This window comes from Lissotriton helveticus, assembly GCF_964261635.1.
Source record: "Lissotriton helveticus chromosome 1_1 unlocalized genomic scaffold, aLisHel1.1 SUPER_1_unloc_87, whole genome shotgun sequence".
Taxonomy (NCBI): Eukaryota; Metazoa; Chordata; class Amphibia; order Caudata; family Salamandridae; genus Lissotriton; species Lissotriton helveticus.
Genome location: NW_027611733.1, coordinates 705,158 through 719,565, shown reverse-complemented (window position 1 = coordinate 719,565; position 14,408 = coordinate 705,158). Strand labels below are relative to the sequence as shown.

The 14,408-nt window shown below is 50.1% G+C and overlaps 1 long non-coding RNA gene across 2 annotated transcripts in view; it reads right to left on the bottom strand.

Moving 5' to 3' along the window:
• The window catches only part of LOC144806565 (uncharacterized), a 337,938-nt gene that overhangs the window by 101,142 nt on the left and 222,388 nt on the right, over positions 1 to 14,408 (bottom strand). The gene's annotated exons all lie outside the window — the stretch shown is intronic.

Below are 14,408 nucleotides of genomic sequence, written 5' to 3'. Positions count from 1 at the left end.
ACAAAGGGTCGTGTTGACCTACAGGATATGCCACTTCCAGATGTGGATGGGGAACTGTGGGTTGATGGATCGTGTTTGAGGCTGCCAGATGGTACGACTTCCGCAGCCTATGCGATCACGACACTTAAGACAGTGGTAGAAACAGCACGAATACCACAGAAATCGGCTCAGGCAGCAGAGCTGATAGCCTTAACAAGAGCCAGCGAATTGAGTGCTGGCCTATGTGTGAACATATACACAGACAGCCGGTACGCCTTCGGAGTAGCACATACTTCGGGCTACTCTGGAGAGAGCGTGGGTTTTTAACGTCTCATGGAGAACACATTATGCACGGAGAACTGGTGCGTGATCTCCTAAACGCGTTGCTTTGCCCAAAGAAAGTAGCGATAATAAAATGTAGTGCCCACAAAAAGATTACGGATAAAGTGGGCCAAGGAAATGCCTTCGCAGACAGCATAGCGAGACAAACGGCTATGTCCCGGACTAACTCCCCCATGTATGTGACACAATCACAGGCTGAGCGATGGAGCGATGCTAGAGCAGAAATCTTGGATATTCAGAAATCGGCTACTGAATCAGAACTTGCGGCATGGGCAGCAGATGGGGTACTAGATGACGAGGGTTGTTGGAGAAGCAAGGACATGGAGAAATGGAAATTGCCTGCAGCTTATTTGCAGGCGATGGTCCAGATGACACATGGATTGGCGCATGTCGGAGCTCTTGCAATCACTCGACTGTTAACACGAGTCTGGGAACATCCCGAGATTGCTAATACTGCCAAGAGAGTAGTGCAGACCTGCCTGGTATGTTTACAACACAATCCTGGAAAGGGGACCCATACTCCGAAAGGAAGGTTCGTTCCACCCTCTGCACCATTTGAGGTACTCCAAATGGATTATATCCAACTAGAGCGCTGCAACAACCTGAAGTACGTCCTAGTGGTGGTATGTGCCTTTAGCAAATGGGTTGAGGCCTTCCCCACGAAAGACAATACAGCCCTAACAACGGCTAAGGTGTTGCTTAAGGAATTCTTTCCTCGCTTTGGAGTTTGCAAATTTTTGTGGAGCGATAATGGGCCTCATTTTGTTGGGAAGATTGTGGAGTATGTACTGAAGGGGTTAGGGATTCAGCAGAAGTTCCACGCTGTGTTCCACCCTCAGTCGGCAGGTCTGGTTGAGCGGTACAATGCTACGTTGAAACTTAAACTGGCCAAAATTGTGGCATCCACGTCGTTGAAGTGGCCAGATGCTTTGCCGCTAGCACTGCTCTCTCTTAGATCAGTACCCCATTCACGAACTGGCCTCACACCATATGAGGTGGTGTTTGGTCACCCCATGAATATCTGGGGGGTGCCCAAGCCGCGATTAATACATGATGTGCCTTGTGTTATGATGAACGACTATTTGGCACGATTAACAAATGATTTGCTTTCTATTCATCAACAGGTTCGAGAAGCGCTCCTGACAACTCTACTGGAGAGGGCCATGATCTCCGCCCCGGCGACCATGTGATGATTCGGTCGTTTGAGAGAGCGAGCAGTTTGGAGCCGAGGTGGAAGGGCCCCGAGCAGGTCCTCCTGGCGACCCGGACCGCTGTACGAGTGACCAACAGGAAGCGGTGGGTGCACTCGACACACTGCCGTCGTGTCTCTCCAAATCTGGTGACTCCTGCTGTGTTGACTGACTACAAAGAGATTCTGGAGAAAGAAAAGAGCCCAGCTGTGACGTCGGCCGAAGTTGAGGGAGCCTTCCCGGACCACGCTGTTGCCGGACGAGAGCACTACAATCTGCGTCCCCGATAAGAAGATTTTTTTTTTTTTTTTACGTGACTGGTTGGTTACCGCTCTGGGGTTTGTGAAACAGAGACCGGGAATTCCAAGGGGGGGGGATCAGTTCTGCCCAGTGTAACGACACCCGTCTTGGCCCGGAGAAGAAAACAACGGCTACCTCGGAGCTCAGCACTATATTTTTCTTTTTTTAGGTATACACACATGTGTATTTGAGACTTTGTGAACAATTCGAACTATTTGAGACTTTGCAAGAACTTTTTCTGAACTATGGCGTCATCAGCATCACGAGACAAACGAATATTAGGTGCCATTCTCTTTGTCTTGACTATTGTGGTGATAGCTGTAATAGCCTGGGTAGTTGAACTTGTGGTACCTGCACGTGAACATTTGCTGCCGACTACCCCGGCTCCATCTGAACATTTTCACTTTACCTTACCCTACCATGAAGAACGGCATTGGCAAACTTATCTGAATAATAGCTTTATCCAGATTCTCCATCACACGCATAATATGACCAATACTTCCAATTGCTGGGTGTGTGGGATGTTACCGGGGCACCAGAAGAGAGGGGGCACCCCACTCATTCCACTCCCGTTCTCGCATAATGGATCCTGCAATGCCTGGTACACCCTCCTCTTTACTCTGAGATGGCCAACGAAAGGGGGGGTGCTTTTCCGCTTGAATAAAATATGTTCCCATGACAAGGATGGGTTTCCACGGGCTGAGGGTACTCGATTTGAATGGGAGGAGTACCGGCCCGATAACATATCTGCCCCGCGTGTGTACAGCAATCAACGAAATATCAATGTATCCAGCTCACATGTCATTAATGTTATTGCTACTAAAGCCGATTTGTGTATAAGGAATAAAGGTTCGATTCCGGTAGGGAAAAGTGAATGCAACACCACACTTACTTTTGATAGCCCGAATGGCATCTCGTTTGTAGCATCTCGAAACACGTATTTCATTTGTGGAACGAAGGGTTATCATCAGCTTCCATTGGGATGGTTAGGCACGTGTTATGTATCGTTTGTGCTACCTCCTGTATTCATTGCCCCACCAATGTATCATAATGACTACGTCTTGTATCACGATTTTGTCCTGAATAGAGTCAAGCGGACTGTTGTTCTGGATGACATAGATCAGACTGATACTGCCTTACAACAGTATGTGGACTTCAATTTGGGACTGTTTTCCTTCGTGGGGGCCACGTTGAACAGTCGGAAAATAAGACGATTGACACGTGTTGTTGAGGCTGTAGCAAATGACACTGCCATTGCCCTTGGAAATATTACTGAGGAACTCCAGATTTCTAGGATCGTTACACTCCAAAATAGGATGGTGTTGGATGTAGTTCTAGCTGACCGTGGGGGGGCATGCAGAATTATCGGAAGTAGCTGCTGTGTATACATACCTGACAATTCACCATCTGTTTATGATGCCATATTAAAGCTACATAAAATAGCAGCTGAAATACACCCGGACAATGGAACTTGGACACTTTCAGGATGGTTCTGGTCAATGCTTACTGCTTGGGGCTGGAAACTGTTAACGATTCTATGTATAATTGTAGGGGCACTGTTCTTTGTGTGCTTATGTATCCAATGTGGCCCAGCTTTATGTTCTATGTGCCTATCAGCTTGTGTACCATCAAGACGAGCTCTTGCCCATGACAAAATGATGCTTCATAAAGAAGTGACAAAAATAATGTTAATAGACATCGAGGAGAATGCTGGTATTGATCTTCCGAGCTGAGACCCTAAGCCATGCATGCCTTCTGAGGAGAATGCTGGTATTGATCTCCCGAGCTGAGACCCTAAGCCATGCATGCCTTCTAAGGAGAATGCTGGAATTGATCTCCCGAGCTGAGATCCTAAGCCATGCACGCCTTCTGAGGAAAATGATTGTATTGATCTCCCGAGCTGAGACCCTAAGCCATGCACGCCTTCTGAGGAGAATGCTGTTATTGATCTCCCGAGCTGAGACCCTAAGCCATACACGCCTTCTGAGGGGAATGTTGGCATTGATCTCCCGAGCTGAGACACTAAGCCATACACGCCTTCTGAGGAGAATGCTATTATTGATCTCCCGAGCTGAGACCCTAAGCCATGCACGCCTTCTGAGGAGAATGCTGGTATTGATCTCCCGAGCTGAGATCCTAAGCCATGCATGCCTTCTAAGGAGAATTCTGGTATTGATCTCCCGAGCTGAGATCCTAAGCCATGCACGCCTTCTGAGGAGAATGCTGGTATTGATCTCCCGAGCTGAGACCCTAAGCCATGCACGCCTTCTGAGGAGAATGCTATTATTGATCTCCCGAGCTGAGATCCTAAGCCATGCACGCCTTCTGAGGAGAATGCTGGTATTGATCTCCCGAGCTGAGATCATAAGCCATGCACACCTTCTGAGGAGAATGCTGGTATTGATCTCCGGAGCTGAGATCCTAAGCCATGCACGCCTTCGGAGGAGAATGCTGGTATTGATCTCCGGAACTGAGATCCTAAGCCATGCACGCCTTCTGAGGAGAATGCTGGTATTGATCTCCCGAGCTGAGATCCTAAGCCGTGCATGCCTTCTATGGAAAATTCTGGTATTGATCTCCCGAGCTGAGACCATAAGCCATCCACGCCTTCTGAGAAGAATGCTGGAATTGATTTCTTGAGCTGAGACCATAAGCCATGCACGCCTTCTGAGGAGAATGCTGGTATTGATCTCCCGAGCTGAGATCCTAAGCCGTGCATGCCTTCTATGGAGAATTCTGGTATTGATCTCCCGAGCTGAGACCCTAAGCCATCCACGCCTTCTGAGAAGAATGCTGGAATTGATTTCTTGAGCTCAGATCCTAAGCCATGCACGCCTTCTGAGGAGAATGCTGGTATTGATCTCCCGAGCTGAGACCCTAAGCCATGCACGCCTTCTAAGGAGAATGCTGGAATTGATCTCCCGAGCTGAGATCCTAAGCCATGCACGCCTTCTGAGGAGAATGCTGGTATTGATCTCCCGAGCTGAGACCCTAAGCCATACACGCCTTCTGAGGGGAATGTTGGAATTGATCTCCCGAGCTGAGACACTAAGCCATACACGCCTTCTGAGGAGAATGCTATTATTGATCTCCCGAGCTGAGACCCTAAGCCATGCACCCCTTCTTAGAAAAATGCTGGTATTGATCTCCCGAGCTGAGATCCTAAGCCATGCATGCCTTCTAAGGAGAATTCTGGTATTGATCTCCCGAGCTGAGATCCTAAGCCATGCAAACCTTCTGAGGAGAATGCTGGTATTGATCTCCCGAGCTGAGACCCTAAGCCATGCACGCCTTCTGAGGAGAATGCTATTATAGATCTCCCGAGCTGAGACCCTAAGCCATGCACGCCTTCTGTGGAGAATGCTGGTATTGATCTCCCGTGCTGAGATCCTAAGCCATGCACGCCTTCTGAGGAGAATGCTGGTATTGATCTCCCGAGCTGAGATCATAAGCCATGCACACCTTCCGAGGAGAATGCTGGTATTGATCTCCGGAGCTGAGATCCTAAGCCATGCACGCCTTCGGAGGAGAATGCTGGTATTGATCTCCGGAGCTGAGACCCTAAGCCATACACGCCTTCTGAGGGGAATGTTGGAATTGATCTCCCGAGCTGAGATCCTAAGCCAAGCACGCCTTCTGAGGAGAATGCTGGTATTGATCTCCTGAGCTGAGACCCTAAGCCATGCATGCCTTCTGAGGAGAATGATGGTATTGATCTCCCGAGCCTCATTCCCAAGCCATGCACGCCTTCTGAGGAGAATGCTGGTATTGATCTCCCGAGCTGAGACCCTAAGCCATGCATGCCTTCTAAGGAGAATGCTGGAATTGATCTCCCGAGCTGAGATCCTAAGCCATGCACGCCTTCTGAGGAAAATTATTGTATTGATCTCCCGAGCTGAGACCCTAAGCCATGCACGCCTTCTGAGGAGAATGCTGTTATTGATCTCCCGAGCTGAGACCCTAAGCCATACACGCCTTCTGAGGGGAATGTTGGCATTGATCTCCCGAGCTGAGACACTAAGCCATACACGCCTTCTGAGGAGAATGCTATTATTGATCTCCCGAGCTGAGACCCTAAGCCATGCACGCCTTCTGAGGAGAATGCTGGTATTGATCTCCCGAGCTGAGATCCTAAGCCATGCATGCCTTCTAAGGAGAATTCTGGTATTGATCTCCCGAGCTGAGATCCTAAGCCATGCACGCCTTCTGAGGAGAATGCTGGTATTGATCTCCCGAGCTGAGACCCTAAGCCATGCACGCCTTCTGAGGAGAATGCTATTATTGATCTCCCGAGCTGAGACCCTAAGCCATGCACGCCTTCTGTGGAGAATGCTGGTATTGATCTCCCGTGCTGAGATCCTAAGCCATGCACGCCTTCTGAGGAGAATGCTGGTATTGATCTCCCGAGCTGAGATCATAAGCCATGCACACCTTCTGAGGAGAATGCTGGTATTGATCTCCGGAGCTGAGATCCTAAGCCATGCACGCCTTCGGAGGAGAATGCTGGTATTGATCTCCGGAACTGAGATCCTAAGCCATGCACGCCTTCTGAGGAGAATGCTGGTATTGATCTCCCGAGCTGAGATCCTAAGCCGTGCATGCCTTCTATGGAAAATTCTGGTATTGATCTCCCGAGCTGAGACCATAAGCCATCCACGCCTTCTGAGAAGAATGCTGGAATTGATTTCTTGAGCTGAGACCCTAAGCCATGCACGCCTTCTGAGGAGAATGCTGGTATTGATCTCCCGAGCTGAGATCCTAAGCCGTGCATGCCTTCTATGGAGAATTCTGGTATTGATCTCCCGAGCTGAGACCCTAAGCCATCCACGCCTTCTGAGAAGAATGCTGGAATTGATTTCTTGAGCTCAGATCCTAAGCCATGCACGCCTTCTGAGGAGAATGCTGGTATTGATCTCCCGAGCTGAGACCCTAAGCCATGCACGCCTTCTAAGGAGAATGCTGGAATTGATCTCCCGAGCTGAGATCCTAAGCCATGCACGCCTTCTGAGGAGAATGCTGGTATTGATCTCCCGAGCTGAGACCCTAAGCCATGCACGCCTTCTGAGGAGAATGCTGTTATTGATCTCCCGAGCTGAGACCCTAAGCCATACACGCCTTCTGAGGGGAATGTTGGAATTGATCTCCCGAGCTGAGACACTAAGCCATACACGCCTTCTGAGGAGAATGCTATTATTGATCTCCCGAGCTGAGACCCTAAGCCATGCACCCCTTCTTAGAAAAATGCTGGTATTGATCTCCCGAGCTGAGATCCTAAGCCATGCATGCCTTCTAAGGAGAATTCTGGTATTGATCTCCCGAGCTGAGATCCTAAGCCATGCAAACCTTCTGAGGAGAATGCTGGTATTGATCTCCCGAGCTGAGACCCTAAGCCATGCACGCCTTCTGAGGAGAATGCTATTATAGATCTCCCGAGCTGAGACCCTAAGCCATGCACGCCTTCTGTGGAGAATGCTGGTATTGATCTCCCGTGCTGAGATCCTAAGCCATGCACGCCTTCTGAGGAGAATGCTGGTATTGATCTCCCGAGCTGAGATCATAAGCCATGCACACCTTCCGAGGAGAATGCTGGTATTGATCTCCGGAGCTGAGATCCTAAGCCATGCACGCCTTCGGAGGAGAATGCTGGTATTGATCTCCGGAGCTGAGATCCTAAGCCATGCACACCTTCTAAGGAGAATGCTGGTATTGATCTCCCGAGCTGAGACCCTAAGCCATACACGCCTTCTGAGGGGAATGTTGGAATTGATCTCCCGAGCTGAGATCCTAAGCCAAGCACGCCTTCTGAGGAGAATGCTGGTATTGATCTCCTGAGCTGAGACCCTAAGCCATGCATGCCTTCTGAGGAGAATGATGGTATTGATCTCCCGAGCCTCATTCCCAAGCCATGCACGCCTTCTGAGGAGAATGCTGGTATTGATCTCCCGAGCTGAGACCCTAAGCCATGCATGCCTTCTGAGGAGAATGCTGGTATTGATCTCCCGAGCTGAGACCCTAAGCCATGCACGCCTTCTGAGGAGAATGCTATTATTGATCTCCCGAGCTGAGACCCTAAGCCATGCACGCCTTCTGAGGAGAATGCTGGTATTGATCTCCCGAGCTGAGACCCTAAGCCATGCATGCCATCTGAGGAGAATGCTGGTAATGATCTCCCGTGCTGAGATCCTAAGCCATGCACGCCTTCTGAGGAGAATGCTGGTATTGATCTCCCGAGCTGAGACCCTAAGCCATGCAGGCCTTCTGAGGAGAATTCTGTTATTGATCTCCCGAGCTGAGACCCTAAGCCATACACGCCTTCTGAGGGGAATGTTGGAATTGATCCCCTGAGCTGAGACCCTAAGCCATGCACGCCTTCTGAGGAGAATGCTGTTATTTATCTCCCGAGCTGAGACCCTAAGCCATACACGCCTTCTGAGGGGAATGTTGGAATTGATCTCCCGAGCTGAGACCCTAAACCATACACGCCTTCTGAGGGGAATGCTGGTACTGATCTCCGGAGCTGAGATCCTAAGTCATGCATGCCTTCTAAGCAGAATTCTGGTATTGATCTCCCGAGCTGAGATCCTAAGCCATGCACGCCTTCAGAGGAGAATGCTGGTATTGATCTCCTGAGCTGAGACCCTAAGCCATGCACGCCTTCTGAGGAGAATGCTGGTATTGATCTCCCGAGCTGAGATCCTAAGTAATGCACGCCTTCTGTGAAGAATGCTGGTATTGATCTCCCGTGCTGAGATCCTAAGCCATGCACGCCTTCTGAGGAGAATGCTATTATTGATCTCCCGAGCTGAGACCCTAAGCCATGCACGCCTTCTGAGGAGAATGCTGGTATTGATCTCCCGAGCTGAGACCCTAAGCCATGCATGCCTTCTGAGGAGAATGCTGGTATTGATCTCCCGAGCTGAGATCCTAAGCCATGCACGTCTTCTGAGGAGAATGCTGGAATTGATCTCCCGAGCTGAGATCCTAAGCCATGCACGCCTTCTGAGGAGAATGCTGGTATTGATCTCCCGAGCTGAGACCCTAAGCCATGCAGGCCTTCTGAGGAGAATGCTGGTATTGATCTCCCGAGCTGAGACCCTAAGCCATGCACGCCTTTTGAGGAGAATGCTATTATTGATCTCCCGAGCTGAGACCCTAAGCCATGCACGCCTTCTGTGGAGAATGCTGGTATTGATCTCCCGTGCTGAGATCCTAAGCCATGCACGCCTTCTGAGGAGAATGCTGGTATTGATCTCCCGAGCTGAGATCATAAGCCATGCACACCTCCTGATGAGAATGCTGGTATTGATCTCCGGAGCTGAGATCCTAAGCCATGCACGCCTTCGGAGGAGAATGCTGGTATTGATCTCCCGAGGTGAGATCCTAAGCCGTGCATGCCTTCTATGGAAAATTCTGGTACTGATCTCCCGAGCTGAGACCCTAAGCCATCCACGCCTTCTGAGAAGAATGCTGGAATTGATTTCTTGAGCTGAGACCCTAAGCCATGCACGCCTTCTGAGGAGAATGCTGGTATTGATCTCCCGAGCTGAGATCCTAAGCCGTGCATGCCTTCTATGGAGATTTCTGTTATTGATCTCCCGAGCTGAGACCCTAAGCCATCCACGCCTTCTGAGAAGAATGCTGGAATTGATTTCTTGAGCTCAGATCCTAAGCCATGCACGCCTTCTGAGGAGAATGCTGGTATTGATCTCCCGAGCTGAGACCCTAAGCCATGGACGCCTTCTAAGGAGAATGCTGGAATTGATCTCCCGAGCTGAGATCCTAAGCCATGCACGCCTTCTGAGGAGAATGCTGGTATTGATCTCCCGAGCTGAGACCCTAAGCCATGCACGCCTTCTGAGGAGAATGCTGTTATTGATCTCCCGAGCTGAGACCCTAAGCCATACACGCCTTCTGAGGGGAATGTTGGAATTGATCTCCCGAGCTGAGACACTAAGCCATACACGCCTTCTGAGGAGAATGCTATTATTGATCTCCCGAGCTGAGACCCTAAGCCATGCACCCCTTCTTAGAAAAATGCTGGTATTGATCTCCCGAGCTGAGATACTAAGCCATGCATGCCTTCTAAGGAGAATTCTGGTATTGATCTCCCGAGCTGAGATCCTAAGCCATGCAAACCTTCTTAGAAAAATGCTGGTATTGATCTCCCGAGCTGAGATCCTAAGCCATGCATGCCTTCTAAGGAGAATTCTGGTATTGATCTCCCGAGCTGAGATCCTAAGCCATGCAAACCTTCTGAGGAGAATGCTGGTATTGATCTCCCGAGCTGAGACCCTAAGCCATGCACGCCTTCTGAGGAGAATACTATTATAGATCTCCCGAGCTGAGACCCTAAGCCATGCACGCCTTCTGTGGAGAATGCTGGTATTGATCTCCCGAGGTGAGATCCTAAGCCGTGCATGCCTTCTATGGAAAATTCTGGTATTGATCTCCCGAGCTGAGACCCTAAGCCATCCACGCCTTCTGAGAAGAATGCTGGAATTGATTTCTTGAGCTGAGACCCTAAGCCATGCACGCCTTCTGAGGAGAATGCTGGTATTGATCTCCCGAGCTGAGATCCTAAGCCGTGCATGCCTTCTATGGAGATTTCTGTTATTGATCTCCCGAGCTGAGACCCTAAGCCATCCACGCCTTCTGAGAAGAATGCTGGAATTGATTTCTTGAGCTCAGATCCTAAGCCATGCACGCCTTCTGAGGAGAATGCTGGTATTGATCTCCCGAGCTGAGACCCTAAGCCATGGACGCCTTCTAAGGAGAATGCTGGAATTGATCTCCCGAGCTGAGATCCTAAGCCATGCACGCCTTCTGAGGAGAATGCTGGTATTGATCTCCCGAGCTGAGACCCTAAGCCATGCACGCCTTCTGAGGAGAATGCTGTTATTGATCTCCCGAGCTGAGACCCTAAGCCATACACGCCTTCTGAGGGGAATGTTGGAATTGATCTCCCGAGCTGAGACACTAAGCCATACACGCCTTCTGAGGAGAATGCTATTATTGATCTCCCGAGCTGAGACCCTAAGCCATGCACCCCTTCTTAGAAAAATGCTGGTATTGATCTCCCGAGCTGAGATACTAAGCCATGCATGCCTTCTAAGGAGAATTCTGGTATTGATCTCCCGAGCTGAGATCCTAAGCCATGCAAACCTTCTTAGAAAAATGCTGGTATTGATCTCCCGAGCTGAGATCCTAAGCCATGCATGCCTTCTAAGGAGAATTCTGGTATTGATCTCCCGAGCTGAGATCCTAAGCCATGCAAACCTTCTGAGGAGAATGCTGGTATTGATCTCCCGAGCTGAGACCCTAAGCCATGCACGCCTTCTGAGGAGAATACTATTATAGATCTCCCGAGCTGAGACCCTAAGCCATGCACGCCTTCTGTGGAGAATGCTGGTATTGATCTCCCGTGCTGAGATCCTAAGCCATGCACGCCTTCTGAGGAGAATGCTGGTATTGATCTCCCGAGCTGAGATCATAAGCCATGCACACCTTCTGAAGAGAATGCTGGTATTGATCTCCGGAGCTGAGATCCTAAGCCATGCACGCCTTCGGAGGAGAATGCTGGTATTGATCTCCGGAGCTGAGATCCTAAGCCATGCACACCTTCTAAGGAGAATGCTGGTATTGATCTCCCGAGCTGAGACCCTAAGCCATACACGCCTTCTGAGGGGAATGTTGGAATTGATCTCCTGAGCTGAGATCCTAAGCCAAGCACGCCTTCTGAGGAGAATGCTGGTATTGATCTCCTGAGCTGAGACCCTAAGCCATGCATGCCTTCTGAGGAGAATGCTGGTATTGATCTCCCGAGCTGAGATCCCAAGCCATGCACGCCTTCTGAGGAGAATGCTGGTATTGATCTCCCGAGCTGAGACCCTAAGCCATGCATGCCTTCTGAGGAGAATGCTGGTATTGATCTCCCGAGCTGAGACCCTAAGCCATGCACGCCTTCTGAGGAGAATGCTATTATTGATCTCCCGAGCTGAGACCCTAAGCCATGCACGCCTTCTGAGGAGAATGCTGTTATTGATCTCCCGAGCTGAGACCCTAAGCCATGCATGCCTTCTGAGGAGAATGCTGGTATTGATCTCCCGTGCTGAGATCCTAAGCCATGCACGCCTTCTGAGGAGAATGCTGGTATTGATCTCCCGAGCTGAGACCCTAAGCCATGCAGGCCTTCTGAGGAGAATTCTGTTATTGATCTCCCGAGCGGAGACCCTAAGCCATACACGCCTTCTGAGGGGAATGTTGGAATTGATCCCCCGAGCTGAGACCCTAAGCCATGCACGCCTTCTGAGGAGAATGCTGTTATTTATCTCCCGAGCTGAGACCCTAAGCCATACACGCCTTCTGAGGGGAATGTTGGAATTGATCTCCCGAGCTGAGACCCTAAACCATACACGCCTTCTGAGGGGAATGCTGGTACTGATCTCCGGAGCTGAGATCCTAAGTCATGCATGCCTTCTAAGCAGAATTCTGGTATTGATCTCCCGAGCTGAGATCCTAAGCCATGCACGCCTTCAGAGGAGAATGCTGGTATTGATCTCCTGACCTGAGACCCTAAGCCATACACGCCTTCTGAGGAGAATGCTGGTATTGATCTCCCGAGCTGAGATCCTAAGTAATGCACGCCTTCTGTAAAGAATGCTGGTATTGATCTCCCGTGCTGAGATCCTAAGCCATGCACGCCTTCTGAGGAGAATGCTATTATTGATCTCCCGAGCTGAGACCCTAAGCCATGCACGCCTTCTGAGGAGAATGCTGGTATTGATCTCCCGAGCTGAGACCCTAAGCCATGCATGCCTTCTGAGGAGAATGCTGGTATTGATCTCCCGAGCTGAGATCCTAAGGCATGCACGCCTTCTGAGGAGAATGCTGGTATTGTTCTCCCGAGCTGGGATCCTAAGCCATGCACGCCTTCTGAGGAGAATGCTGGTATTGATCTCCCGAGCTGAGACCCTAAGCCATGCAGGCCTTCTGAGGAGAATGCTGTTATTGATCTCCCGAGCTGAGACCCTAAGCCATACACGCCTTCTGAGGGGAATGTTGGAATTGATCTCCCGAGCTGAGACCCTAAGCCATGCACGCCTTCTGAGGAGAATGCTGTTATTGATCTTTCGAGCTGAGACCCTAAGCCATACACGCCTTCTGAGGGGAATGTTGGAATTGATCTCCCGAGCTGAGACCCTAAGCCATACACGCCTTCTGAGGGGAATGCTGGCACTGATCTCCGGAGCTGAGATCCTAAGTCATGCATGCCTTCTAAGGAGAATTCTGGTATTGATCTCCCGAGCTGAGATCCTAAGCCATGCATGCCTTCTAAGGAGAATGCTGGTATTGATCTCCCGAGCTGAGTCCCTAAGCCATGCACGCCTTCTGAGGAGAATGCTGGTATGGATCTCCCGAGCTGAGATCCTAAGCCGTGCATGCCTTCTATGGAGAATTCTGGTATTGATCTCCCAAGCTGAGACCCTAAGCCATGCACGCCTTCTAAGGAGAATTGCTGGTATTGATCTCCTGAGCTGAGACCCTAAGCTATGCACGCCTTCTAAGGAGAATGCTGGAATTGATTTCTCGAGCTGAGATCCTAAGCCATGCAAGCCTTCTATGGAGAATTCTGGTATTGATCTCCCGAGCTGAGACCCTAAGCCATGCACGCCTTCTGAGGAGAATGATGGAATTGATCTCCCGAGCTGAGATCCTAAGCCATACACGCCTTCTGAGGGGAATGTTGGAATTGATCTCCCGAGCTGAGATCCTAAGCCATGCACGCCTTCTGAGGAGAATGCTGGTATTGATCTCCCGAGCTGAGACCCTAAGCCATGCAGGCCTTCTGAGGAAAATTCTGTTATTGATCTCCCGAGCTGAGACCCTAAGCCATACACGCCTTCTGAGGGGAATGTTGGAATTGATCCCCGAGCTGAGACCCTAAGCCATGCACGCCTTCTGAGGAGAATGCTGTTATTGATCTCCCGAGCTGAGACCCTAAGCCATACACGCCTTCTGAGGGGAATGTTGGAATTGATCTCCCGAGCTGAGACCCTAAACCATACACGCCTTCTGAGGGGAATGCTGGTACTGATCTCCGGAGCTGAGATCCTAAGTCATGCATGCCTTCTAAGCAGAATTCTGGTATTGATCTCCCGAGCTGAGATCCTAAGCCATGCACGCCTTCAGAGGAGAATGCTGGTATTGATCTCCTGAGCCAAGACCCTAAGCCATGCACGCCTTCTGAGGAGAATGCTGGAATTGATCTCCTGAGCTGAGATCCTAAGTAATGCACGCCTTCTGTGAAGAATGCTGGTATTGATCTCCCGTGCTGAGATCCTAAGCCAGGCACGCCTTCTGAGGAGAATGCTATTATTGATCTCCCGAGCTGAGACCCTAAGCCATACACGCCTTCTGAGGGGAATGCTGGTATTGATCTCCGGAGCTGAGATCCTAAGCCATGCACGCCTTCTACGGAGAATGCTGGAATTGATCTCCCGAGCTGAGACCCTAAGCCATGCACGCCTTCTGAGGAGAATGCTGGTATTGATCTCCCGAGCTGAGACCCTAAGCCATGCATGCCTTCTGAGGAGAATG